This window comes from Neofelis nebulosa, chromosome 1 (assembly GCF_028018385.1).
Source record: "Neofelis nebulosa isolate mNeoNeb1 chromosome 1, mNeoNeb1.pri, whole genome shotgun sequence".
NCBI lineage: Eukaryota > Metazoa > Chordata > Mammalia > Carnivora > Felidae > Neofelis > Neofelis nebulosa.
In genome coordinates, this window is record NC_080782.1 from 115602146 (window position 1) to 115629693 (window position 27548).

The 27548-nt window shown below is 39.4% G+C and overlaps 1 protein-coding gene across 2 annotated transcripts in view; it reads left to right on the forward strand.

Annotated features, from left to right (window-relative positions):
• The window catches only part of ANKRD55 (ankyrin repeat domain 55), a 528797-nt gene that overhangs the window by 344761 nt on the left and 156488 nt on the right, over positions 1 to 27548 (forward strand). For both annotated transcript variants that reach the window (XM_058732233.1, XM_058732216.1), the window contains exon 6: positions 7210 to 7319. The gene's annotated coding sequence lies outside the window, so the exon portion shown is untranslated. The remainder of the gene's footprint in view (positions 1 to 7209; positions 7320 to 27548) is intronic.

Below are 27548 nucleotides of genomic sequence, written 5' to 3' on the forward strand. Positions count from 1 at the left end.
TCAGATATGGCTCGGGCCATGATTTCACAGTTCATGGGTTTAGTCCCCGCATTGGGCTCTGCGTTGATACTGTGGAGTCTGCTTGGGATCCTCTCCCCCTCTCTCTGCCCCTCCCCTGTTAGCTCTCTCTCTCTCTTAAAAGTAAATAAAAACATTAAAAAAACCTTTTTTTTAAATATCAGAATATAGGAGGTGAAGAAGATCTATTTTTGTCATATTATGTTTAAGCTTCCCACATAACAACCAGGCAGAGGCCTCTGTTAGGAAATTAGTAAAAAGAGTATGGAATTTGGGAAATAATAAAAATAATGGATTTGACAGTTGTCAGTATAGAAATGGTCACTGAAGTCAAAAAGGAACTTTAAAATGAGGCTATGTAGAGCAGGTTTTCTCAACTTTGGTGTTATTAACTTTTGGGATGGATAATTCTTTGTAATATTGGGGGTTGGGAGCTATCTTGTATGTTCTAGGGTATTGAGCAACACCCCTGGCCTCCACCCACTAGATGCCAATGGCTCTTTCCCCCTTTTTCAACAAACAAGGATGTCTCCAGATATCACCAAAAGCTATTCACCATTCCCAGGGTAGGGAAGGTGGTAGAGACTGGTCCCTTGTTGAGAACCTCAGGAGTAGAGTAATGATGATGGAGGAGGAAACTTCGGCAAATTATATACATGCTGAGCCCAAGTTTCTGAATAGATTAATTGCAAAAAATTATAACACTGGCACAGATATTGTTGTAAGAAGCATTCTAAAGCAGTCAAGTGCTGAGCAAATGATACTTATTCTGATTAGCCAAAGTTTAAAAATCCATGTGTGTTATAGGTGAAATTGTGGGATTTTTGAGAGCCCTTCTTGTTAGAAGAGTGATTTTGATCACTACAAAGGATATTTATCCATCTTCACTAGAGTCAGCAATTATTCTTCACACGCAAATGCTCGATTTCAGATGGCAAAGCCAAGATCCCAAATCCTAGACTGCTTTTACTCAAGGCTGCACTGGCTGTTCAACTGGATGAAGTATTTCAATTCCCTCTTGTTTTCTCAGTTTCTCAATTTCTCTGCTCTTCCTCTATCCCCAAAAGTAGAAACTGATGCTAATGTCAGACAACATGTTTGTGACTGTTCATGAATCTTGGTTGTCACAGTTGCTGAACATGGGATTTGTGATAATATATCTTGGTGTTACTAGGAAACATTTTTAAAGAGGCAAACAAAAACAAAATCAGACCCTGGGTCCTGGTTTTCAACAGCAATAAATAATTCTTTGTATACTCTTTCACACTAGGCCCTTTTCCACATATAGTGGAGCTATATCTCAAAGGAAGTGCCTGAACACCAAATGACTCCTGTAAATCAAGGAACTAGCTGTAGAAAATGGCATAATCTCTGTCTAGAAACTATTCCTTATAGCCTCTTGCCTTGGGGAGTAATCATTCATGAGACTTCTCATTGTAAATGTTTCCCATCTTGGATGTACCTGAGAGTAGTTGGTCTTTCTGAAGTGTGTTTTTTTGTTTGTCTCTATTATTCTCTCCCCACTCCCCAACGAAATAATCTCAAGAAGCAAAGATTTACTGCCTGGAACTGAGAGTCACTGTTCACTCAGCCAACAAAATTTGGTCTCTAGCTAAAGTCAAAGACAACTGTCTGTGAGTGCCTCAACCTGCTGAACCTGCAAAGGCCCCACCTCCCACACCACTGGCCATCGCATGGAAAATTCCTGGGCACAGAAGGGTCAGCCCACGGACAAGAAATCAGCCAGCCATGCTCCTCTGGGCACAAGGACTTTGGCATCTGGCCAACCACTGTCATTAAAAGTGGGGGCTTTTGTGTTCGTTTTTCTTAAGTTCATGTTTCGGGCAGCTTTTTATTATGATGTGATTTTTTTTTCCCCAAGGCCAGGCCTCCACCCTCACATCTTTGGTGGAATGTGTTAATAATTTGCTCTAGGAAGATGAAAGCCTCTTTGATACAAGTAGAATAAATACACGGAACACTGCTCAAAGGTCTAATTTCCACAATAGGAGCCCAGTTTGGGGACTGAGAGTTGGATGGAGAGAATGGTCTCATTTCTGAGTCACTCCTGGTTTCTCCTGCAGTGTCCGTCCTTTGCCTCTGCAGCTCTTTCCTGACTTGTCCAGCTTAGGACAATGCCCACATGTACTCTGGGACTCTCCAGACAGTTGGCAACCGACAAAGGCAATCACTAACTGTTGTGCTAAGTCCCTATACAAGTCCTGAAACAGATTGTAAAGGCAGTTTCCTTCTGGATGGAGTAACTTTGTGTGAGCCAAGGATCTTTCTAAGTGCTAAATTAAGACTTGCTTCATGAAATCATAACATAATAGAGTAGAAAAAACCTCACTGAGTCTAACCTCTTCATTTGATAGATAAGGATGACTTGTCTAAAATCACACAGATATTCCACATCCCAGTGTAGATTGTCCTCAAGACCTGTGCTGTTATATTTCCATGATTCCCAAAGGCTGGAAAAGGTCAAAACAGACAAACAAAAATATTTTTCAGGATTTCTCCAACTGCCTCTTTCTGTGCCCATCCTCATTTTGAGGTGCTTCTCTCCACCAAACTCCAGGCACCACCTCAGGAGCCTGTGAGCTCTCTAGAGTCTCACTCAGTTGCTTGGTCTCAGTGGTCTGTCATGCTGGGATATCTTACCCACAGTTCTCCAAAGCCTTCAACCTACATTATCAAGGACCTGCTTTCTGAAGCCAAAGGAATTATCAACCAGGCATTCTAGCAGACAGTGGGTAAATGTATTACCTTTTTATGTCTCAGACATAAAAAAAATTCCTCTCCATTCATAGAAATTCATATGAATGTCCTGAAGCTGGCCTGGAGCATGGCTGTGATTAGTATTTCTTGGTGACCTTGGTATTTGAGGCCCTTTCAAGTTTTGTTTTGGTATTTATTCATTGGTAGGTTTGAGTACTTCAGAGGAGTTGGTTACGGGGCAACTCATGGTCTGGTGGAGAGTCCCAGTTAAGGTATCCAAAGGCCAAATTCAGGGAAATGCTCGCAACTATGTTTGACCTTATGAAGCTACGTAACCTCCCTGTGCTCTGCCTTCCCACCTATAAAACCTGCTAAAACCTGCTCTAAATAGTTTCTCAGGATTGATGTGAATGTAATTAAACAATATATAGTAAAGTAGTTCTTTAAGTAAGTGGATGGAAAAGAGTTTTATTATTTATGGTAGTATATTTTTCACCAATTAATCTTATGGATTTATAAACAATGGATAAATAATCCTACTTACACGTGGCTATTTCACTAATGACAGACTCCTACTGTAAGCTTCACTCCATGCAGCATGCATTCATGTGTTTTTCTACATTATTATAATGAATTTTCTATGTAAATGTTTGCAAGATTTTTTTTTGAGGCACCCAAATATCCACTTTTTAGCCACTTTGATCCAAAGATTATTCCATTCTTTTTTTCTAAAGCTTCAAACATGACAGTAATCCTCTTTTCATCCAAAATTTCTGGCTTTGATCTTCATTATCTTAATACTCAAAATACATAGTTTTTTGGTGTTTTTGTTTTTGTTTTTGTTTTATCATCAAAGTCATAAGATGTGTTTTGGCCCAGACACCTCAAGAGATTGAGTTCACTTCTTCAGTTTCTCTGTCAGATTTTTCCTTTGTAGAAATTTCCCTGAGTATCCTAAGGTCACATTCCTCAGACATGTCCTCCTCCTCAGCTGCTATCCTCCTTATCCCTCTCTCACTATGCTGTACACATAGTCCTTTCTAGAACACACAGTTCAAGGATTATTTGAGAAAAATCCCACTTAGTGGCCAATTGTTTAATTCCTTATGGCTTCATTTCACCTCAAAGATAGCATTTAATTTGTGTTTTTAAATTGATACCCTTTTCAAAGTTGAAATGTCCCTGAGAAAAATTAGCAGTACTTTTAATCCCCTGGGAATTAGTGGCATCTTGCCCCTTAATACTTGACAGCCATTACAGTTTGAAATTTCTGCCTGAAGCTTCTTACCAAAATCAGCTCCTTGGCCATTTATGTTCAACAAAATATTAATACTTCTTATTCTGTCCCCAAATCATACCCTTGCTTCATGTGCTTTGAGAGTAAACTTCCTTCCTTCCTCAGTTTACACCCGTGGAGAAATGACCCAAAACATGCTGCTCTTCAGAGCCTCAGAAACTAAGTGTGCCAAGATGCCAAATAGGGAAGGAAGAACAAAAGTAAGTCACCAAAAGGGCACCAGAAAGAGTGTTAGGTAGCTTCTCTTAACCCAACTGTGGAGTTTCCTTTCAATTAGTAGGAGAACCAGTCATTTTTATGTGTGTTCCACCTCTACCTACAGCTGTCTCCTCCAAGCTGCTAAGCAAAATGTGCCTGATTTCTAAATCCAACTTGGTGAACCTCAAGGTACAAATTAGTTTGTGATTAGTGATCTCCCACAGAAACAGAGAAATCCCACTGACCTCCAAAGAGGTTGTGTGAATTCTTTCTTGCTTTGTAGCTTGCTTAAAAGAGACAAAGAATTCTGTAAAATGTTAACAAGGTCTAGCCTTGAGGATTTACAACTGTTTACCCAGCACTGTTGCTCCCACTGCTACTATGTCTTGTCACTTGCCCAAGTCCTGCCCTTGTCTCATCCTCCCCTGACCTGATTCAATATGAGAATGCCAATATGATGACCCTAATAATAGTTCCTTTGTGTTTATATCATTGATTTTCACCCAGATATCCTTCAGCATGTAAACTCACAAAGCCAGGAGCCCAGTGACATCTGCATCATCCTGCTGTGCTTCTGGAACATGGAACATAGTCTTGTTAATTCATACAAGGCTGATGACAGAACACATTTTCCATGTGTGGCATTTCAGGAGTTAAGTGATTAGTCTGAGACCAGAGAAGGAATACACTGTGGCAGAATTCACCCTGTTTCACAATAGGCTCTGTCTGTGGAGTTATCTTCAGAAGTCACCCTCTGTTAAGCACCAGATAAATTGTGTTGATACTCATTATTAATTGGTAACTGGCTGGGACTTTCCACTACAAGAAAGTGGCAAAACAATAAGCATTCTTTTGACCTGTACTTTTTTTCTGAATCAAATTAACTCTGGGGCTAACCCTTCAAGGCAGTCAGGTGCCTTCATTTGTTCAATACGAATTTATTTTTTTTAAGTTTATTTATTTATTTATTTATTTATTTATTTATTTTTCCTTTTTTATGAATATAATTTAGTATCAAATTGGCTTACATACAACACCCGGTGCTCATTCCAACAAGTGCCCTCCTCAATGACCATCACCCATTTTCCCCTCTCCACCTCCCCCATCCACCCTCAGTTTGCTCTCTGTATTTAAGAGTCTCTTGTGGTTTGCCTCCCTCCCTCTCTATTTATTTATTTTGAGAGAGAGAGAGAGAGACAGAGAGACAGAGAGAGACAGAGAGAAGACACAAGTGACAAAGGGGCAGAGAAAAAGGAAGAGAGAGAATCCCAAGAGAGAGAATCTCTGACAGCACAGAACCTGATGTGGGGCTCTATCGCACAACACCACAGAGGGCCCCAGGAGACTCACAGGCTTTTCACACAGAAATAGAGGCACAAAACCTTAGGGCCCCCACTGCCTGAACACTCTATCCTGCACACTGGTTTAGTCTGCAGCTGGAAATTTAGTTTCTTCCTGGGATCGTATGAAAGTGGGAGCCAGCCTTCTTTGCCATCAGTGTTCCCTCTACCTGTTCAAATAACTCCTAGGCCATGAAGGTCTTTTTAACCGGCTCTTCTTTGGCCACCATACCCTATGAGAAGCAAGATTCTAACATGTGGTCACTGCATCCTATAACCTTTCCACCATAAAACAGCAAATCTTGGCCTTATTGTCCTGAAAGAGTGATTCTTTGCTTCCCTGTGGGAAGAACCAATAGGGTCTCCAAATCTTGATTTCTTAAAGAAAGATTAAAATTTTTTTTCCTGAAAATCTGTTCTCAAGACAATAGCCTTAAAAATAGGTCCTATTTTGAGCACCAGGATTTGACTATTTTCTGGGTTTTTACAATTGAAAAAGCCTACTTTTTAAAATCCAACCTTTCCTGGGGCGCCTGGGTGGCTCAGTTGGTTGAGCGTCCGACTTCAGCTCAGGTCACGATCTCACGGTCCGTGAGTTCGAATCCCGCGTCGGGCTCTGGGCTGACGGCTCAGAGCCTGGAGCCTGCTTCTGATTCTGTGTCTCCCTCTCTCTCTGCCCCTCCCCTGTTCATGCTCTGTCTCTCTCTGTCTCAAAAATAAATAAACGTAAATAAATAAATAAATAAATAAATAAATAAATAAACAAATAAATAAAATAAAATCCAACCCTTCCCATTTCCCCATTCCTCCATTTTGACCCACATACAAAGATATCCCCAGTGTTTGAGCATGCCTATGGTCAAAGAGAGAAAGTAAAGAAGTCCACAAGCAAGAAAAGGCCAAAAGCACATTCATATTTTCCAAAGTTTTAAATGACATAAGGAAGGAAAGTTAACAATACTTCTTAAACTAATCCCGCCCCAGTGAATTTTTAGAGACATGGAAACTTTGTCCACATAGTCATCCAAAACGCCTAAGTGTTTGTTTTCTGTAACATGAAAGCTACATAGGAAATTATGCAAACCATTTGGAAAAAACATGTTCCTTCTGCAGAATGGGCTCTTTCCTTTCCAGATCTAACTTTTGCTTTTGGGCAACTTGTTTATGTTCCCAAATATCTTCAGTTATCAGGAGCACAATAGCCATCAAGACTTATTTTTAGAAAGAACACCACCACCCTATATTCTGAGACCCTTTTCACTCTGCTTTACCAAGAGATCTTATCTATTTTATATCTCATCTGTTCATGGACTACACAAGCACCTGATTCACAGCCCTTCAACAATTACTGATCTAGCGATGATCACAATCTATAGAAAATTTTAATGAATCATGAATGAGTTTCAGAAATATGTAGGCCTCTGTGTAAAATTCAATTTAGACTAACCAACTGCCATGGACTGAATTGTGTCCCCCACAAAATTCATATGTTGAAGCCCTAATTCCTAATGTGACTGTAATTGGAGCTGGAACGTTTAGGAGGTGATTAAGGTTAAATAAGGTCATGAGGATCGGGTCCTAACCTGTTAAGATTGGTAGCTTTATAAGGCTCTCTTCCTCTCTTTCACATGCACCAAGGAAAGGCCTGGGAGAACATGGTGAGAAGGTGGCCATCTACAAGCCAGGAAGAAAACCCGCACCAGAAGCCAAACCCTGCTGGAACCTTGATTTTGAACCTTCCAGCCTCTGTGAGTAAATAAATTTCTGTTGCTTACGCCATCTAGCCTGTGGTATTTTGTGGCAGCCAAACGGACTAATACACCAATCAACATACAGGGTAAGAAAGTTTTACTCAGCATCATCTTGAAAATAGTCTTGAACACCAATTAGAGTTGCACGTGTATGTGTAGAGAAGATATTTTATTTTGTTCTGGAGTATGCTCCAGGATTTGTGAGCATGTTTACTGAGAGTACATTTTCCGTGATTTCTGCATGTTTAATTTGACTGATTGGCAGAACACAGTGGTTTCTTGAACAGAGCTGGGGAATACATACTAGCCTAGTATGAAGTGTTGCACACAGCTTTTGTGCAAATGATGTCTATGAAATTTAGATAGTTTGGATTAAAACATAAGAAATACTGTGGGTTACCCTTACATAGGATCTTGACAGTAGAGAGACTCATTTATTTTAGAAAGAAAGAGATAGGGGCGCCTGGGTGGCTCAGTCGGTTGGGCGTCCGACTTCGGCTCAGGTCATGATCTCACGGTCTGTGAGTTCGAGCCCCGCATCGGGCTCTGGGCTGACAGCTCAGAGCCTGGAGCCTGTTTCAGATTCTGTGTCTCTCTCTCTCTGACCCTCCCCCATTCATGCTCTGTCTCTCTCTGTCTCAAAAATAAATAAACGTTAAAAAAAATTAAAAAAAAATAAAAAGAAAAAGAAAAAAAGAAAAAGAAAGAGATAACAGTTGGGACAATTAGAAAGGGAGTTTCCCCTTCCTTGTTTTTAGTTTTAAAAAAGCATGTATATGTTGTACATTTAGTGTAAATTAATGCCTTTACTTTAACTGCTTTACTTCTAGTAAACCTCATAACAACCTGAGGAGGCAGATATTCTGCTGCCTGTGCCACTATCTAATCGCATGATCGGGCAAGTCCTTTCAGGTTCCACACCTGGAAAATGAGGACAATATTAATACCGTTATCTAGGGCTGTGAAGATTACACGAGATAGTATGTGTAAAGTCCATAGAACAATATCTGGTATGGAGTAAGAAGCTCAATCAATGATAGACTTGTTAGCATTACCATTACTATTATTTTTCTTATAATAGTGATTTTATAGATCTGAAAGCTAAGTCTCAGAGCTGTCAAGGATCCTGCCTGAGACATAGCTAGTAATAAGTGACAAAGCCAGATCCATCTGATGTCAAAGTCTCTGCTCTACATTGCCCACCCACCACATTACCCTATCTCCAGCCATCTAGACATGGGCACCATGCTCTTACAAACACAGAGCTGAATACTCAGTTGACTAGAATGCCTGTCTTATTCAGGAGAGGAGTACTTGCTTATTGGAAAAGAGCTTGAGCTTTCTTTTCAGGGGTCAGGAGCTTGGGTCACTGCCTCAGACCAGAAGTGCAGAGCTGCCTTAATCTTACTCTGTCTTGATTACATCCTCCTTTCTCCTCACCCCACCTCCTGGATGCTGATAAAGCAAAGAAATAGCAACAAATGGAAAGCCTAAATAAACATTTCTTTACAGATCATACGAGAGGGGATTTTTCTTTTCCATTAAATATTTGATAACAACATCTTAGACAAGCTTTTTGATGTTACTTTCCCATATTTTGGACTGGATGAAAGTGTATGACTCATAGAAATGACCATGGGAGGAAAACCAAATGAGTCACCTTGCCCAGCCCATCTGGATCTTCCCTCCGCTGTGCCCCTGGGAGCAACATCCCTGAGGACCAACCCAGCCTGCATTCCTTGTGCAGCAGTGGGGGCTGCATAGGACAGGGGTTCCTTCAGGAGACACTGGAATCTCAGAAAAAAAAGTGAGTCAGGGAAAGTGAAACATCAGAGCCTGAAGGAGTTATCCTGAAGCTTTTCCAAAAAACATTTACTGCTATCAGCTCAGAGGTTTCTTGTCCACATTTCATCACTTCTAACTCCCAGGTACACCCCCATGGCAGAACACTGTCTCCGCAGTGCTGTGCACACTTCAAAGAGTTGCCATCCATGGTACCCTCCTCCCCTTTCAAGCAAGCTTGAGGCACTTAGATTTGTGTATCTTTCCAACAGATAAATCTCTGTTCCCTTCACTGTTTTTATTGCTCTGTTGGAATCTATCCAGTATGTATCCTTCTGGTACCAAAGTGCCCTGGTTAAGCCCACGCTCTGGCCTTGGTTTCTGGGAGTTGGAGGGAGAATTGCTATATCCTTCAGCCCACTTTGCCTCAGGTCTTTTGAAACTTCCTCCTTTTAGTCATCTAGTCAGTGAACCACATTTAAAACCTAAGCTGCTGTCCATTTCTGTGCAACCTGAGTCTCTCTTGGTATGCTGTTTCTCTATATTCACTCTTCAGTGTTCTCATTTCAGACTTTGGTGCCTGGGGGCCTTGAACTTGAATGCCTACAGCCTTAATTATTTAGCTTATGGACTTTGGGCAAGTTGATCAATCTGTCTGAGCCTCAGTTTCCTCATCTGGGGCAAGAGGATAATAATTACTATTTCCTAGCATTAGGTGAAGATTTATAGCTGAGTGAGTTGGAATCATGCTGGTTGCCTTCAGTGGGCCTCTTGCAGCCCACATCATCCAATAACCTCTTTTTGTCCAGTGACAATTCCCCTTGATGGTCATTCAAGGTGACTTTTTAAAAATTTTCCATTCATATTTTCTCTCAAAGGAGAATTTTTTTTTTTCTGTCTTCACCAGAATTTGTAATTCTGCTATTTCTTTATTCTCTGATACCAGGGGCTGACTTAAGTCTAAAATTGCAGTAGTATCTTATTACCCTTATCCAAATCATTAATAAAAATTGAAAACAATGTCAGTTTTTCCACTGGTGCTTTTACAAATTCATTGAAAACTTCTTGGGGCAGCTGGGTGGCTCTGTCGGTTGAGCGCCTGATTTCAGCTCAAGTCATGATCTCGTGGTTTGTGGGTTCAAGCCCTACATTAGGCTCTGTGCTGACAGCTCAGAGCCTGGAGCCTGCTTCGGATTCTGTGTCTCCTTCTCTCTCTGTCCCTCCCCTGCTCGTGCTCTGTCTCTCTCTGTCTGTCTCTCTCTCTCTTTCAAAAATAAATACACATTAAACAAAAAAAAAATTTTAATTACTACTCCAAGGGTCACCTGAGTGTCTCAGTCGGTTAAACATCTGACTTCGGCTCAGGTCATGATCTCACGGTTTGTGGGTTCGAGCCCTGCATTGGGCTCTTTGCTGACAGCTCAGAGCCTAGACCTTTCTTTGGATTCTGTGCCCCTCCCCCACTTGTGCTCTATCTCTCTCAAAAATAAATTAACACTTAAAAAAATTAAAAAACAAAACAAAACTTCTCTCACACAGAATTCATATAACTTCTAAATAAATCCAGACATGTGAACTGAAAAGCAATAGAAAGGCTGCCTTTACATGCATAAGCAAATTCACCAGGAACATTAAAATACCCTCAGGTGACTTTTAAAAATAACACTTTAATCTCTGCTCAGTTAAGAAAAAGGCAAACAAAAGAGATAAAAGCTCTCAATATAATGTGGTGCTTTCATTTTGTGTTAATTGGCCTTAGGTATGTTTATATATATTTTTTCACCTGTCCAGGTTGTTAAGAGATAATTTCTTTGCAGATAATTTGTTTGATTTTAAGTTTGATAATCTATTTCCTTCTTTTTAGAATGACGTACGGACTTCTAACACTCAACTCTTAGATATCTGTGCAGAGTTCTTCAAAGAAACAAAGCAGTTATAACTGTCATTTAAAATGCACCCAAAAGCCTCCCCTTCAATGTAGGTTAATATTCCAAATGTCAATTGTGGAACAATTTCAAGTTAAACTAAAAGAGACACAAAGGGATCTATCTTTTATTTAAGGTGTATTTTTTTTTATAGCTACATCAAATCTACCCTACCTCACTCCTCTCCCCCAAATAGCCAATAATCAACAGCCATGAATTAGATTGTATTTCTGTAAACTGTTCTGCTACCAACCTAAGGACCATTCTGTTGCTTGAGGCCTGCTTTTCTGTAAAGAGCTCTTAGTCCATAAAAAGGATTTTAAGATTATAAACCCAGCAAGCATTAATCCTAGGCAGAAATAGGAAAGCAAAGTTTTCACATTCAACAGTGTTCCTGATAGATTATCATTCCTATTCAGAATGTGAATTATGACTAAACTAGTGATTAAGCTAAAAATAAAATATGTATCTCAATTCTTTCATAATTAGAGCATTACTTCTATTGAGAAAGGGAGTTTCAGAAAGAGTTGGCTAGTAGTTTTCACCATGATTAAAGCATAATCTAACAACTGCAGACCCAAATCAATCTATTCAAGTCTCTTGTTGTTATTAGCATATTAGTGACAAGATATAAAATATAGAAAAGATTAAGTCATTGAGACCCGAGAATGCAAGTGTAAGCTCCTTCAGAGGCTAGGCAGGTCACAGTGAGTGAAGCAGGCTCAAGGGTTAACTGGAGAGCTGGCCTCTGGATAAGGGGATAGCTGCTACTTCATTCCAGCCATTTAATATCAAGTGGAAAAGCAGGTCCAAAAGATCTGTTAGATCTTCTGAGTTTTGGAGAGAACCCAAAAATAATAGTTTTTTTTTAATGTGAACTCTGCTCATATTCAAATTTTTAAAGTAATTTGAATTTTATTTATTTTTAAGAGACAGAGAGTGAAGGAGAGGGGGAGCAGAGAGAGAGAGAGACACAGAATATGAAGCAGGCTCCAGGCTCTAAGCTGTCAGCACAGAGTCTGACGCTAGGCTCAAACTCACAGACTGTGAGATCATGACCTGAGCTGAAGTCACACATCTAACAAACTGAGCCACTCAGGTGCCCCTAAAGTAATTTGAATTTTTAAAGCATTCACTGCAAGCCCAAAGGAACCCCAACCGGGGGCAACATTAAGCTTCCCTGATGCTAATGTGTGATCTTTAATTTAAATTATATGGCAGCCACTAGCTGGATAATCGCCAAACTTATTTCCTCTTCTTTCTGAGCACACAGCTAAATTATATTTCTCAGTCTCCCTTACAGTTAGCCCAAAAGAATGTGGGTGGAAGCAATGGCCATCACTACCAGGCTCTGCCCTCCACTCCTTCCCTCTTCTCTCTTCTCTGCCAGCCCAATGCAGAGAATCCAGAAGGGCCTCATGGTCCTGGAAGATGGCATAACCTCCACATGTGAGAAGCCCAAATGCCCTCTTGGAGGAGACCCTCCCTCACTGCTCCTCCACCTCCAAGAGACTTGCATTATACTGTGAAAGCAAGAAATAAACCTTTTTAAAAGCCCTTGAGATATCGGGGTTTTTACAACATTTAGCTGATCTTGATCATATAGTTTAAGAATTTCTCCATTGCACGTCAATAAGGGAGGTTCGTTAACCCAATTTGATCTTTAAGCCCTGAAACCTCAAAAATAATGAAACTATTTTTCATACTACATACTGAAGTAGTACATGAAGAAATAATGCTAATATTTTAAGTCCACTTTGTTTTTGTGAGATCACAAATGGGAGTATGTTTCCATAACTAAACTGTGTTCATGAAGAAGCTTTACTGCTAGAGATTATAAGCCTTCTTTCTGTATAAAATGATCTAAAGGTAAAGACAGGGGTGAGTTAGAGAGGACTACATTCCATAACCATATCCTCAAGTCCTTTTCTCCTTCAGGTTATCTTTCACAAATTTGGCTGATCTAAAATCCCATCACTTCTTGAATAGCCTGAATAGTTGTGTGTTGAGTAGAAATTAGAGTGCTTCCTCCCTCTTCCTCCTACTTTTAGTTTTTCTGTATCCACCTACATAACTCCTATTTTTAACATTCACCCCAGAGAGAAGTACTAATGCATTAGAATGTTTTAACTATTCCTGTTTAAAATCATTTCTTCTTTTGAAAACTTGAATAATTTCTAAATCAGTAAGGAATGCACACATAGAAAATAGGGAAAATATGCAGAATGTAGTTTTATGACCCCTCTGCTTCATTCTCAGAATGAAGAATTCCATTCCCAACAGTGAACAAGTTCATTGGAACATAGGAAAAAAAATAGCAAAGTGGCCTTTGTAATAATGGTAGACATTTTCAAGTGAATTAGTAAACTGGGTAAGACATACATATTTAAATGAAATATTTGCAGAATCAGAAAGTAAAGTAGTGATATAGTCTTGTGACTAGATTGGGCACCAAATACGATATTAAGAGAGTAGCATAGAACAGTAATAATCTTTTTATAATCACCGTAAGTCAGACCTTTGGTAGACTATCACTTGCAGCTGTAGTTCATAGTGCAGAAGAAAATGCAGTACTTGGTGAAAATTTAGAGAAGAACCACAAATCTGGTTAAGAGAATGATAACAAGATCTACCTGGAGAAAATAAACTTAAGCCACAGTTTCTAAGTATATGAAGGGCTTTGCTTCCTTTCTTTGGAGAGAGGGAAAAACAAGAAAAGATGGACACAGAAGATACACAGATGGACAACAGACACATGAAAAGATGCTTGCCATAACCATCAGGGAAATGCAAATCAAAACCACAGTGAGGTATCACCTCACACCTGTCAGAAGTGACCCAAGGATGACAAAGATCCAGAGACAAAGCATGGGACCAAACAGAAATTGAATATTTTATACATAATTTTGGTACTATTAGATCGATAAACCAAGCTCTATAAGTTAGACACTTGTGGATTTCATTATTTCCTTGATTATTCTGCTTTTGGTTTTCATAGCCTTTAGAAGTCTTTTGCCAATTAGGGGTGCCTGGGTGGCTCAGTCAGTTAAGCATCTGACTTTGGCTCAGGTCATGATTTCACAGTTCATGAGTTCAAGCCCTGCATCGGGCTCTGTGCTGGCAGCCCAGAGCCTGAAGCCTGGAGCCTGTTTTAGATTCTGTGTCTCCCTCTCTGTCCCTCCCCCACTTTCACTCTCTCTCTCTGTTGCTCAAAAATAAATAAACATTAAAAAAATATGTTAGAAGTCTTTTGCCAATTAAAAATAAGAAGTTTCATCAGTTAACTGGCTTGTTTTAAGGTTAAGAGGTAGAGGATACTAGAAGATGCATGAGGTAAAAGGAACAAGAAAAAGAAGAGGATTTCGATTTTCCCCACACTTGAACTCAAGAAGGATAAGAGAAACGGTGGAATCATAAGTGGTTACAGCAGAAGTGGCCAAGGTGGAAGAATCCCAGGGAGTGGGAGACACTCAAGTCAGGGACTGCTTGATGCAGAAATCCTTCCATGAAAGTCTTTCCCCTTGGAGTGGCACTCATATGTACCAACCTTGGAAGGAAGGCATCGAGTTCGTTTATTCATCAGAACTGAATAAAAGCTATGGAATGAAAATCTATCTTCTTTCCCTATACAAACCCATCAAAGAAATGGTTCCTCCCAAGCAGTGACTTCCTTAAAAGTCAGGATCAAGAAGGAAGAGGTTCAAGAAGGAAGGAAGAGGTTGGCATTTAGGAAAAATGCCAACTGGGTGGCAGAGCCCTAAGCAGTACAAATTAACTTTAAAATCAGGTGCTAACAACCCTCCAACATTGTCACTTTTCAAGATTTTTAACTTAGGTCTTTTGAATATCCATGCAAATTTTAGAGTTAGCTTGTCAGTTTTTTTTTTCAACATTTTTTTTTTTTTTTTTTTTTTGGGACAGAGAGAGACAGAGCATGAACGGGGGAGGGGCAGAGAGAGAGGGAGACACAGAATCGGAAACAGGCTCCAGGCTCCGAGCCATCGGCCCAGAGCCTGACGCGGGGCTCGAACTCACCGGACCGCGAGATCGTGACCTGGCTGAAGTCGGACGCTTAACCGACTGCGCCACCCAGGCGCCCCTTAGCTTGTCAGTTTTTACATGCCAAAAATGTCTGTTGGATTTTAGCTGAGATTATGCTACATCTGTAGCTCAGGAGTGGGCAAACTTTTTCTCTAAGGGGTCAGATAGTAAAACCTTGGTTTGCGAGCATAATTCATTCTGGAAACATGCTTGTAATCCAAAGCACTTGTATACCAAAGTGAATTTCAAGAACCAGTGGCTCAGTTGTGATCATGTGACATTCGGCCTCATGTACGACTCATATTGCAAGACATCACTCATTTATCAAGTTAAAATTTATTAGAAATGTATGCTTGTCATGTGGAACACTTGCATAACGAGTTATTTGCAATCCAACATTTTACTGTATTTTAGATGGGTGGGGGTGGCACAAAGAGCCATGCAATAGATAAATGAAAATAGGTATGGCCACGTTCCATACCTGGCAGGTTCCAAAGCTGCCTGCTTTGGCCCATGAACCATAGTTTGGCCCATGAGCCATAGTTTTTTGACCCTATAGTGGAGGAAAAACTTTTCCTTCTACTCTCCTGGATTCTGTATCTGTGGCACTGAAAAGTAAACTGACAAAAGATAGATTAACAACAGAAAAACAGCCAAGTTTATTAACATGAGTGGTGCATATACATATGGGAGAAACTCAGTGTTGAATAAATGGAAGGAGTGGTTAGAATGTGGATTTTAGACAGCATTTTAACAAAGGAAGATAAATTTGTAGAGAAGTGACAATAAAGGAAAAGGGGTTTAGGCTTTTAGGGGTCACAAACTGTGGGATGGTAAATATATAGAGAAGCTAATGGATGATGAGGTCTAGTTAGTGCGTTTTGTTTGTTATAGACTGTCAGTGCCATCTCACCTCAAAGGATAAGGAGGGCCCCCCTTCCTGGTAAGGAAATAGGAGGAGAACAACTCAACAGTAGGAATTTGTGTTTTGGTTTCATACAGATAGGGGGAGGGCAGAGAGCTTGTCCTGTGGCTTTTTCTTTTCTTTTTTATTTCTTTATTTTTGTATTACATAAAGATTTTGTTTTTTTTTTAATGTTTATTTATTTTTGAGAGAGAGAAAGGGGAGCCCAAGTGGGGCAGGGGCAGAGAGAAGAGGGGGACAGATGATCCCAAGCAGGCTCTGCCCTGACAACAAAGAGCCTGATGTAGGGCTCCAACCCACGAACCATGAGATCATGACCCATGTGGCTGCTTTTTCTTAACTGCCTTCAGCTCAAAATAATCCTTATTCCAAAGTGGCATATTTTGGAGTGGCATGCTCTGAACCTCTTTATTCTCTGTTATAGATCAATTGACATTGAACAATGTTACGTTTTCCAGTCCATAAGCATAGTATATCTCTCCCAGTGAATTCTGCTATTTTAATTCAGCAATGTTTTGTTGCTTTCAGTGTACAAGTATTGTACATTCTTGTTAAATATATGCATACTTGATGTATTTTTTGTAAATGGATTCAAATTAACTTCATATCAGTGAAGTTTATTTCTGTAAAGTCTATTTTAGGGAATATGGGAATTTATAATTTATTCCTTATAGTCAAGAAGATTGCTACTGTTTTGCTTACTAAGTGATATTCAAATACAGAACTGGAATAAAACTCAAAATCAATATAAACTAATCTGCTCTTAAATTCACATTAAGTTTCCCTCTTTGACTTAATGCTTCCAAATAAAGGCTTTTTAGAAAAGCAACTCAGGAACAGAAAATATAGAATTAAGATTACAGGGGCGCCTGGGTGGCGCAGTCGGTTAAGCGTCCGACTTCAGCCAGGTCACGATCTCGCGGTCCGTGAGTTCGAGCCCCGCGTCGGGCTCTGGGCTGATGGCTCAGAGCCTGGAGCCTGTTTCCAATTCTGTGTCTCCCTCTCTCTCTGCCCCTCCCCCGTTCATGCTCTGTCTCTCTCTGTCCCAAAAATAAATAAAAAACGTTGAAAAAAAAAATTAAAAAAAAAAAAAAGAATTAAGATTACAAAGAATCAGCTCTCCACAAATCACACTTAGTGAGGGTAAGAACTGCTACATGTTTTATTTTGAATGGCCACTTTAAAAAGAAAAAAAAAAAAGATTTACCATTGTAATTATATTCTGCTCAGAACAGCCTTAAGATGAGTTGGTAGGATATGTATATGCCTCTAGGTGGCCATGAAATTAGGCCTGGGAATAAGGTGTTGCCACAAAAAATTCCTAAAGTAAAAAGCCATAAACAATGAAGAGTACTTGTCTTATGTGCATGGTACAGTGGTAAAGATCATGGGGTTTGCAATCAGAGAGCCCTGGTTTCAGTCCTGGCTCTGCTACTTTCACCCTCTGAGACGTTGGTCAAGTCATTTAAACTTCCAAGTTCCAACTTCCTCATACATGAAATGAAAACAATATTACTGCATACTGCATGAAGTTGTGGTGAGTATTGAATGAGATAATAATGTATGAAAAATTCATACACAGTTCCAGTAATGTAGTAAATGATCAATATGAAATAGACACTATAATAATGTTCTTATTTATGAAGATGTTGAAATCGGTGTTGGTGATGATGATTGTATAAAGCTTATGTATATGACAAGTTTGTTCTGACTTAATCCACCAAAACCCTTAATACAAGCAAGAGAAATATCTGATAAACATCTTTAGATTTCAGTAGTCAGCTGGGGAGAGTTGGGGGTGTGGAGAGATGGAGAGATTGATGGTATAGAAACAAACAGTAATTCTTCCTCACTGGGAAGAATTACTGAGAAAGGAAGGCCTAGAAAAGAGCAATGAAGGCCAGTCCTGACACCCTTTTTGTTCCATAACAATAGGAAGAAACAGAATCTCTCTTAAGGGTCTTTGCTTCTGGTCTTTTGGATCCCAAATCCTCTATTCTCTGTTTTATGTCAAGGCCAAAAATGAATACTAATGGTTTTTTATTAAAAAAAAAAAAAAAAAAAAAAAAGAGCTCTGTGGGCTTCTCATGAATTAGCATTCCCCCAGAGAGAAGCGGTTCACCTTCAGATAAAATCAACAATAAGCCATTTGTTGCTAACCAGTGTCCAATATACAAAGACTAGAGGTTAAACCTGGAAGAGTTTAGAGAAGACAATGCATTTTCAGTTAAGTCTTTACAGGAAAAAGCAGTGAACATGATCATGATTTATGTAGAGAAATTTAGCCACTTTTAGTATGAAAAATGGTCTGCCATGCAACATAAACAATCTTTTGCACAGCTACTTTTTAAATACATCCATTTATCTTTCATCATTTTTATTACTGCTGCGCCTTATTATAAACATTATGAGCAGGATCATTTACAAGGGATAAAAGAGTCAAGAAAGTAGCACTTACTCATGAGAGTGATGAAATGCTGATACAGTCGTGTGTGTGTGTGTGTGTGTGCAGATTTCCACATCTTTTTTGTCTGCCTTTGCATGTTCTAGGCTAAGGGATTTCCTTGTGTAGAATTTCTGTCAGAAATGGCTTGCTGCTTTATTCAGCACTCTCAGAGTCCTCTCCTGAATCCAGTAGTATGCCAAGCACAGGGCCCAGCCTTGTACACATTTATTTATATTTTTTTTTATTTAATCACACTTTTCTTGCTATCCTCATGGTCACTGTCTTAGGTCAAATCTTCAAACATCTTACCTGTTTTTAGGACCCTCCAACTGGTCTTCTTACCTTATTTCCTGGCTGTTCTAATTTATACTCCATACATTCAATTATGTTCTCTTGAGCATCTTTCTAGGACTCTGGGGAAAACATCCTTTTAAAATCATTTAATCTCACATCATACTCAGGTTCAAGTCAACAAAAATCTTGAGAATGGCTATGAAAGTCTAGCTCTTTCCACACCTCCATCCCCAACTCAAAACCTAAAAAAAAAAAAAGAGGAAACATTTTTGAAGTTTTGACCCAAGAGAGTGACCATGAGGATAGCGAGAAAAGGTTGATTATGAACAACATCTAAAGGGTAGCATCTGTAGGACCTGTGACCGAGTTGATTGGTCAGGGTTCAAGGGTGATGCCAAGTCACTCATTTGAGGAACTAGTTCAGTGGTGGTTGTGCAGCCACAGGCAACTGCTGATCTGCTTTCTTTCACAAAAGATGGGTTTTCACTTTGTAGATTTAATGTTTTCTTGATTGCCAATCATCCTAGAGCGTCCCTTCCTTGCTGATTTGCTCCCTGGTGTGTGCCCACACAAAATTTATTCTCCCCTCACCTACCCACTTCCCTACAATATCGAAATCTGCAGCTTCCCCAAGTCCTCTTGTCACTATTTGATGGGCAATGATACTAGTGAATTTCCTGATAGATTGCAAAATGTTGCATTAACAAAATATTAAATGAGCAATATTCTCAAGGGGGTTGGATGAGGTAATCCTCAAAGCCCCATTCTCAAAAATTCTCTGATTTGCTGCATTTCTGCTTAGTTCATGGACTCACAAATGAACTGTCATTTCTAATATGGATTTGCTAAAGACACAAGGATAGCCAGGACTAGTGAGATAAGACTAAATGAACACCCCAGTTACCATGATGGAGTTGTCCCCAAATCCATCTTTTGTTTGGCCTATGTGGAAAATAAACAAAAAACAAATTAATAAGCAAATGCTAGCAGAGTAAGTTCCACATAGTTATCATTTCCTGATTCCCAGAGCTACCCCATGGATTAAATTCAGCTGGTATCCCGAGGACTCCAGTGCTGCCTTACAAAAACAATGAGTCTGGTAAAGCAACATCCAGGCAGTCTGCTGAAGCCTGATTCCAGGAAATAGACACTTTGACAAAGTAACAAGCATGGATGCCCAAGGGAAAGAGAAACCCTGAAAGAGAGTTGTTTTAAGTAGCTGTTTAATGATTGAGCACCTTGAAATGCTTTCACTTGGTAGGGAGAAATTATACTACCTAGGGATGTGTGGGTGGCATTTAAAGTTGACAGACAGTAATGAGTTCTGGTTTAAAAAAAGAGGTATTTTATTGCTCTAGCAATTTTTACACCTCCTGAGACATCTCCATTGTATATTTACACCTGTATTAAGAAAAAAGAACAAAGCAAAGAAGGAAGAAAGAAAGGAAGGCAGGCAGGCAGGAAGGCAAGAAGGAAGAGTGTTTCTACCTCGTTTCCAAAGACTCTTGTAACATTTTAAAAGCTAATATTAATTGATCTCTTAGAACTCCTCAGGCTTTGTGCTCGGGGCTTTACAAATATTAGCTTATTTAACCTTCACAATTATGTAAGAAGCATTATTTCCCCCTTCTTTTTTAATGTTTGTTTGTTTGTTTATTTATTTATTTTTGAGAAAGAGCAGGGAAGGGGCAGAAAGAGAGAGGGAGACAGAGGATCCGAAGCAGGCTGTGGGCTGACAGCAGAGACCCCAATTTTTCGGGGCTTGAACCCACAAACCATGAAATCAGGACCTGAGCCAAAGTCAGACACTCAACTGATGGAGCCATGCAGGTGCCTCCATTTCCGCCTTCTTATAGCACTAAAACCAGAGAAATCCTATGCAAACAGGTACGAGTTAATTATTTTGCAAGAATGCAAAAAAATTGAAAGGAATCTCTATCCTTTTCACAAAGCTTCTCCAAGTTAAGTGAAGGAACATTATAGTGTATAAAAAGGCAGGGCTCCACTGAGTCCTCATTTCCACTGCTAATAGCTGCTTGAAGACCTTGAATAAGTCAATGACCTCTCTGGGCCTTCGTTCCTTCCTTATTGAAAGGATGGATAAACAGTCCCCACCCCAGCTGCACACTAGAATCACCTGAAGAACTTTGAAAAACTGTCAATGCCCCAACCCTGCCCCCACCCTAATTCCTGAGTAACTGAATATCAGAATATCTGGAGTTGGGGTAAAGTATGTGGCTTTATTGCAGGAAACAGAGCATATATGTCCCTACCTCTTTGGGAGGGCCAAAAGGCAAACAACACTTATATGTATGTTAATATATTAATATACACTTATATTTCATGTATATATAACAGTTGTGGTAAGTGCTATCAAGGAAAAAGAGAAAGAGCAGTGTTAGAGTGAGTAATAAAGAGAACATGATCAAAAGTGAGGAGCAGGGGCTTGGGAAGACCTTACTGTGTGTCAGAAGGATAGGAAGTAGGAATTGGTCAGGCACAGGGCAGAGGCAAGAGCTTCCCAGGCTAAGGGAATATATCTTTCTTGGTTAGATATGTATCAAATTTGACTGTCTGTTTCCATAATATATGCATACATATACACACACATACATATATATTCCCATATGTACATATAAAGTAACTTGTTTGAAGGCCTCCAAGCCAGCAAAGAAAGGTGCAAAGGACAGGACAAAGTGATAAGGGGAGCTGCTTGAGGTTGGCCTTGGGGAGGTCAGCAGCAGCCAGAAAGTGTTATTTGTTGTATTGAGGATCTTAGATTTTGTCTTAAGTAAAATAGAAAGAGTAAGCCAGTGATGGTTTTGGGCATGAGAGTTACACATTCAGATTTGTCTTTTAAAATATCACTTGTGGGGCGCCTGGGTGGCGCAGTCGGTTAAGCGTCCGACTTCAGCCAGGTCATGAGCTCGCGGTCCGTGAGTTCGAGCCCCGCGTCAGGCTCTGGGCTGATGGCTCGGAGCCTGGAGCCTGTTTCCGATTCTGTGTCTCCCTCTCTCTCTGCCCCTCCCCCGTTCATGCTCTGTCTCTCTCTGTCCCAAAAATAAATTAAAAAAATGTTGAAAAAAAAAATTTTAAATATCGCTTGTAATTAAGTGTGGACAAAGGTATGGCTGGGGCTAAAGAAAAAGAGGAGAAAGTTAGAAGGTACTGTAATAACTGGAGTGAAGCTTTTGTTCCTTAATGAAGCCAAGTTTTAGTAGAATTCTAGGTACCTGTGGAGACTGAATAAAGAGTGGAAGAACAGGAGGCAAGAAGTTTGACAGAATGCAAGTGACATAATTCATTAAAAATCAGTAAATTGCTTTGTACTGAATTTAGAGTAGTGCCTTTGACTTTAATACATGCTAGTCTCTTCCGCCTGGGTTTATTCTGTTCCCGTACAAGCACACTGACTTACCCTGCCCCCATTCCTATTCTCTCTCCCATTGTGTTTCTTCTTCCTTGTCATTGTTTATATTTCTATTCCAAGGCTTATGGTGCCATTCAACCCTGTAGCTCCCATTTTCCATCCTTGCAAGGGTTTCCACTGTGCACTAGAGCATGGTTGGAGGAAGACACTAATTGTGCAAGGTTTGGCCAAGCATTGATTATTTAGCTTTTTGTGCCCTGCTTGAGTGGCTGGTCCACTGGCTTCAGTCCATTTCCTAATGGAGAGGTGTCAGCTTCACAAAAACATCACCTCGATTGGCACTAATTACCACCTTTCAGAGCCATCATCACCCAAAGGCTTAGGAATGAAAGGTCAGCAGGAAAATGAACTTCCATTCACACCTTCTGGGGTGGTCCCTGGCTTCTGATCATGCAGAGAGCAAGGGCTTTTGGGCAACAAGCCTCTCTGCTTTTCTGCTCTTACACCAGATGTTTCTTGAGAAGCCAGCCTTATGACACCAATCTTCAGCTCATGCAATCACTGGACCCACAGCAGAGCTTTGCCTTGTTAAATTTCTGTCCCTGTCCTAGTTTCCCAATGATTCCCAGTGGAGAAACTGGGTTCAGACAACAAATGGTCCTGGAGAAGGTGGCAGTAGCATGCCCATGCCCCAGCAGGTGTATGTTCACAGTGCCCACATCCTTATCCAGGCAGTGAATTAGTTGTCACCCAAGACTTCCTGCATAAAAATAGCTCTGGGTCAAAGACAACTTTTCACATGAATTCTTTACCTTTGAGCCTCCTGACATCTTTTTGAAGGGCACAGGGCAGGCATTGTTATTAGACCCGTTTTACAAATAAAGGGATAGAGACCAGAGAGACTTATGACTCGCACAAGGTCCAGTAGTCATTTTATGGTGGAGCTGGATCCCCAAAGTGAACTATTATGAGGTGCAGGGGTATGTGGATCAAATGAGATCACATATACTAAAGCACCTTGAAACCTGGAAAGCACTAGGTATTAGTTTCCTGAGGCTAAAGTAATAAATTACCACAAAATATATTCTTTCACAACTCTGGAGTCCAGAAGTCTGAAATCTAGCGGGACCTCTCCTCCCCTGGGAAGCTCTAGGGGAAATCTATTGTTTGCCTCTTCCAGATTCCAATGGTTGTCACCATTTCTTCACCTGAGGCCACTTTACTCCAATCTCTGCCTGCATGGTTATGTTCTCTCTTTCGCCTCTCTGTGTTCTCTTCTGTCTCAAATCTTCCTCTGCCTTTCTCTTAGAAAAATACTTACTTGTTATTGAATTTAGAGTCTACCCTCTAATCCATGGTGATTTACTCATCTCAAGATCCATAATTTAATTCCATCTGCAAATACCCTTTTTCCAAACAATGTTACATTCATAGTTCAGGGATTAGGCCATGAGTATATATACAGTATTTACGGTTGTTGCTGGTGATGACGGTGGTGGTGATGCTGCTGGGGATGCTGACAGAGGCCAAGAACTGTCCAGTAGTCCACATGACACCCCTTTTTCTATCTCTGACAATCAAGTTGAAGCCACATAACCCGGTAGTTAAGAACATGGACTCTGGAGCCAACCCGCCCAAGGTTCAAATCCTAATTCTACACTCGATGATTATGTGACATTGAACCACTTCCTTAATCTCTCTGGGTCTTTGTTTCTTCCCTTGTAACACGAAGGTAACAAAGTCTTTCCTCACAAGGTTGTTAGAAGAATCAAATGATTTAATTATGTGTAAAATGCTTAGACCAGTGTCTACATTACAGAAACGTTGACTGTAATTATTCCTTAAGTGGCACCACATCACCTGTTTATTATTGAAGTAATGATTTGGGTAAATAATGGACTTGTTCCCCTAGAGAAGCATTTTTTTAATCAGTCACTAATTCTAAGACTTTCTGGGTGTATTTTCTGAAAAGGAACATTCCAAATTATGTGTAGAAAAAAAAACTAAATGCAATGAGAAGGATTTTTTTTTTTTTTTAATCTTCCATTAGCGTCTCATTTGATTGTGAAGTTTCTGGTGTCTTTTGAGTTCATTTTTCAGTCTAAAAGTTCAGTTTGTCTTACAAGGATTTGGAAGAGTTCTGCAGGCTGACAAGTCCGTAAAATATTAGATAGAGACATTTAATAGAATGCAGGGGTTTTTGGGAAGGATTAAGTGTTTGAGCAAAATGTTGCAAATTAGGATGATGTCAGATAGACTGACTTGTGGAGCTTCAGCCCAAACAAGTAATGTTAGGCTTCCTGGTCTAGAGCTGAGTACTCCTGTACTCTTTTTTTGGGTTTTATTTACAATAAACTCTATTGTTTTTCCTAGAATCTGTCCAATTTACCCTGCTTTAGTCTCAGCCAGAGGCACACTGTCAGAAGAGAAGTTAAGAATGAGGTTTTTGCTCCTGAAATGAGGCTTACTAAGATAAACATTAATTTTGGCATCTCATTAGTATATCCAAAAGAAAATGATGGGGGAACCTAAGGGCTGTCATAAAAATAAATGTTGACAGAAAATAGACCAACTAGAAGGAACCTTGGGTATGAATTTATACAATTCCTGTAACTTTATTTTTTTTTAACTTTTTTATTGTGGAAGTAAAGTATACTCATCAAATATTTTGGAAGTTATAGAGAAGTGCCCCCCAAAACTAAATAAAACTGTTTATAGTAGTCTTAATATCCAGAGATAACTACTACTAATACTTTTATTTATTTTCTTCCAGTATAAGATGCAGTTTTCTTTCCATGGCTGGAGTCGTGCTGCTGAAATTAGAAATGAGTTTTCTCTTGGGGCACCTGGGTGGCTTCGTCAGTTAAGGGTCTGACTCTTGGTTTTTGGCTTAGGTCATGATCTTGTGGTTTCATTGTTCGAGCCCCACATTGGGCTCTGCACTGTCAGTGCAGAGCCTGCTTGGGATTTTCTCCCTCTCCCTCTTTATACCTACCCCCAACTCATGCTGTCTCTGTCTCTCTCAAAAAATGAATAAATAGAAACAAAAGAAATGCTTCTCCTCTCTAGAAAGACTGTGTTTTGATCCTTTTTTATTATAACAAGATGATAACTTATACTATAAAAGACAGAGCTGGATCAAAAGAGTCTCCCTCTCCTTTGAGTGCAGTCTCATATTACACTGCCAAGGAGTACCCAGTTGTCCACACTAATTCTGTCCTTTGCCCAAACGTGGGACTGTGCCACTGTTCTCCCAGGTCCACGTAGCCCCTCAAGTTGATGAAGCAGTGTTGTCTTCTACTGCCAGCTGAATAGCAATACTAGAAAGTAGTCAAGGATACATCTCTTTTTTTAGGACAGCTGAAAACATTATTGATAATAATAGTTAAAATTAACTGAGATCTTTCTGTCTAAATACTTTGAATCTAGTAACTCATTTAATCCTTACAATAATCCAATTAGATGATTCACTTTCAATAGGTGCAAAGACAGGCTTTGACTTTTACAGTTGTCTTGCTTCATCACCTTAGAAGAACCCTTACAGAGATGCTGGCGGTGTGATGGTGATACCAAAGCTGCAGAACTTTCTAGTGATTAAGGGAATCTGGAGACGTTTCCAAACTGAAAATCTGAGAGTGAGTTAGAAATTCAGGATTTATTCAAGTGTGAGATGTTACCATACTTCAATAAATAGAATGAATTAATTACATTGGGAAGTGTTTAGTTTTGCTTTAAAATTAGTCATCCATTGAAGTGACATTGTAATAGTACGTAATACTTAGATTTATCTTCTTTCATATTTTGTGATTGAAAAAGGATAATCAAATAGAGAAGCATGCTGTCTTTGCCTCGACTAACTCCCCCAAGGGAAGGCTGTAGCTCAGGTGAGAAGCCACCACCTACTAGGAAGAGTCAAGCAGTGGGAAGACAGTGGGACTTCAGATTCAAATTCCTGCTCCACCATTTGCTAGCTAAGCTACTTACGAGGTGCTCCTTAATCATCCTTTTTTAAAATTTCTTTTTTTAATTAAAAATAATTTTTTAAATTGCAATATAGTTAACATACAGTGTTATATTAGCTTCAGGTGTACAATATAGTGGTTCAACAATTCCATACATCACCCAGTGCTCATCACAGAAAGTGCACTCCTTAATCCCCATCACCTATTTCACCCATCGCCCCACCCACCTGCCCTCAGTTTGTTCTCTATAGTTAGGAGTCTATTTCTTGGTTTGTCTCTTTCTCTCTCTTTTTTTCCCCTTGTTCATTTGTTTCTTAAATTATACACATGAGTGAAATAATATTGTATTTGTCTTTCTCTAACTTACTTTGCTTAGTATTATACTCTCTAGCTCCATCCACACATTGTTGCAAATAGCAAGATTACATTCTTTTTTATGGGTGAATAATATTTCATTGTGTGTATATATATGTATATGTATATATACATATATATACACCCAAAACCAAAAAACCATATATGATTATATATGTTATATATAATCATATAACATAATCCATATATATAATATATACACTAATTATATATTATATATACATATATACTATAATATATATACATACATATATACTAATAATATATGTATATATACATATATACAATGGAATATTATTCACTCATAAATATACCCATCTATATAAACATCTTCTTTATCCATTCATCTATTGATGGACACTAGGGCTATATCTATAATCTGGCTGTTGCAAATAATGCTGCTATAAACATAGGGGTGTATGTATCCCTTTGAACTAGTGTTTTTTGCATTTGGGGAGTAAATACCCAATAGTGTAATTACTGGATCATTGAGTAGTTCTATTTTAACTTTTTGAGGTACGTCCATACTGTTCCACCATGGTTGTACCAGTTCGTATTCCCACCAGCAGTGGAAGAGGGTTCTTTTTTCTCCACATCCTCATCAACAATTGTTTTTTCTTGCGTTTTTTATTTTAGCCATTCTGACAGGTGTGAGGTGATATCTCATTATGGTTTTTATTTACATTTCCCTGATAAGTGATGTTGAGCATCTTTTCACGTATCTGTTGGCCATCTGTGTATCTTCTCTGGAGAAATGTCTGTTCATGTTTTCTGCCCACTTTTTAAATTGGATTATTTGTTTTGGGGGTGTTGAGTTGTATCAGTTCTTTATATATCAGTTGAGTTGTATCAGTTCTTTATCCTTTTATTGGATAACCCTTTCTGATTTCGTAGGTTGCTTTTAGTTTTGTAGATTATTTCCTTCACTGTGCAGAAACTTTTTATTTTGACATGATCTCAATAGTTTATTTTTGCTTTTATTTCCCTTGCCTCAGGAGACATATCTAGAAAAAATGTTACTATGGCCCATGATCCTTGTTCATCTTTAATTTCCTAAAGAAATGGAATAAAATCTCCTTTGCAGTGTTTTTGTGAAGATTAAATAA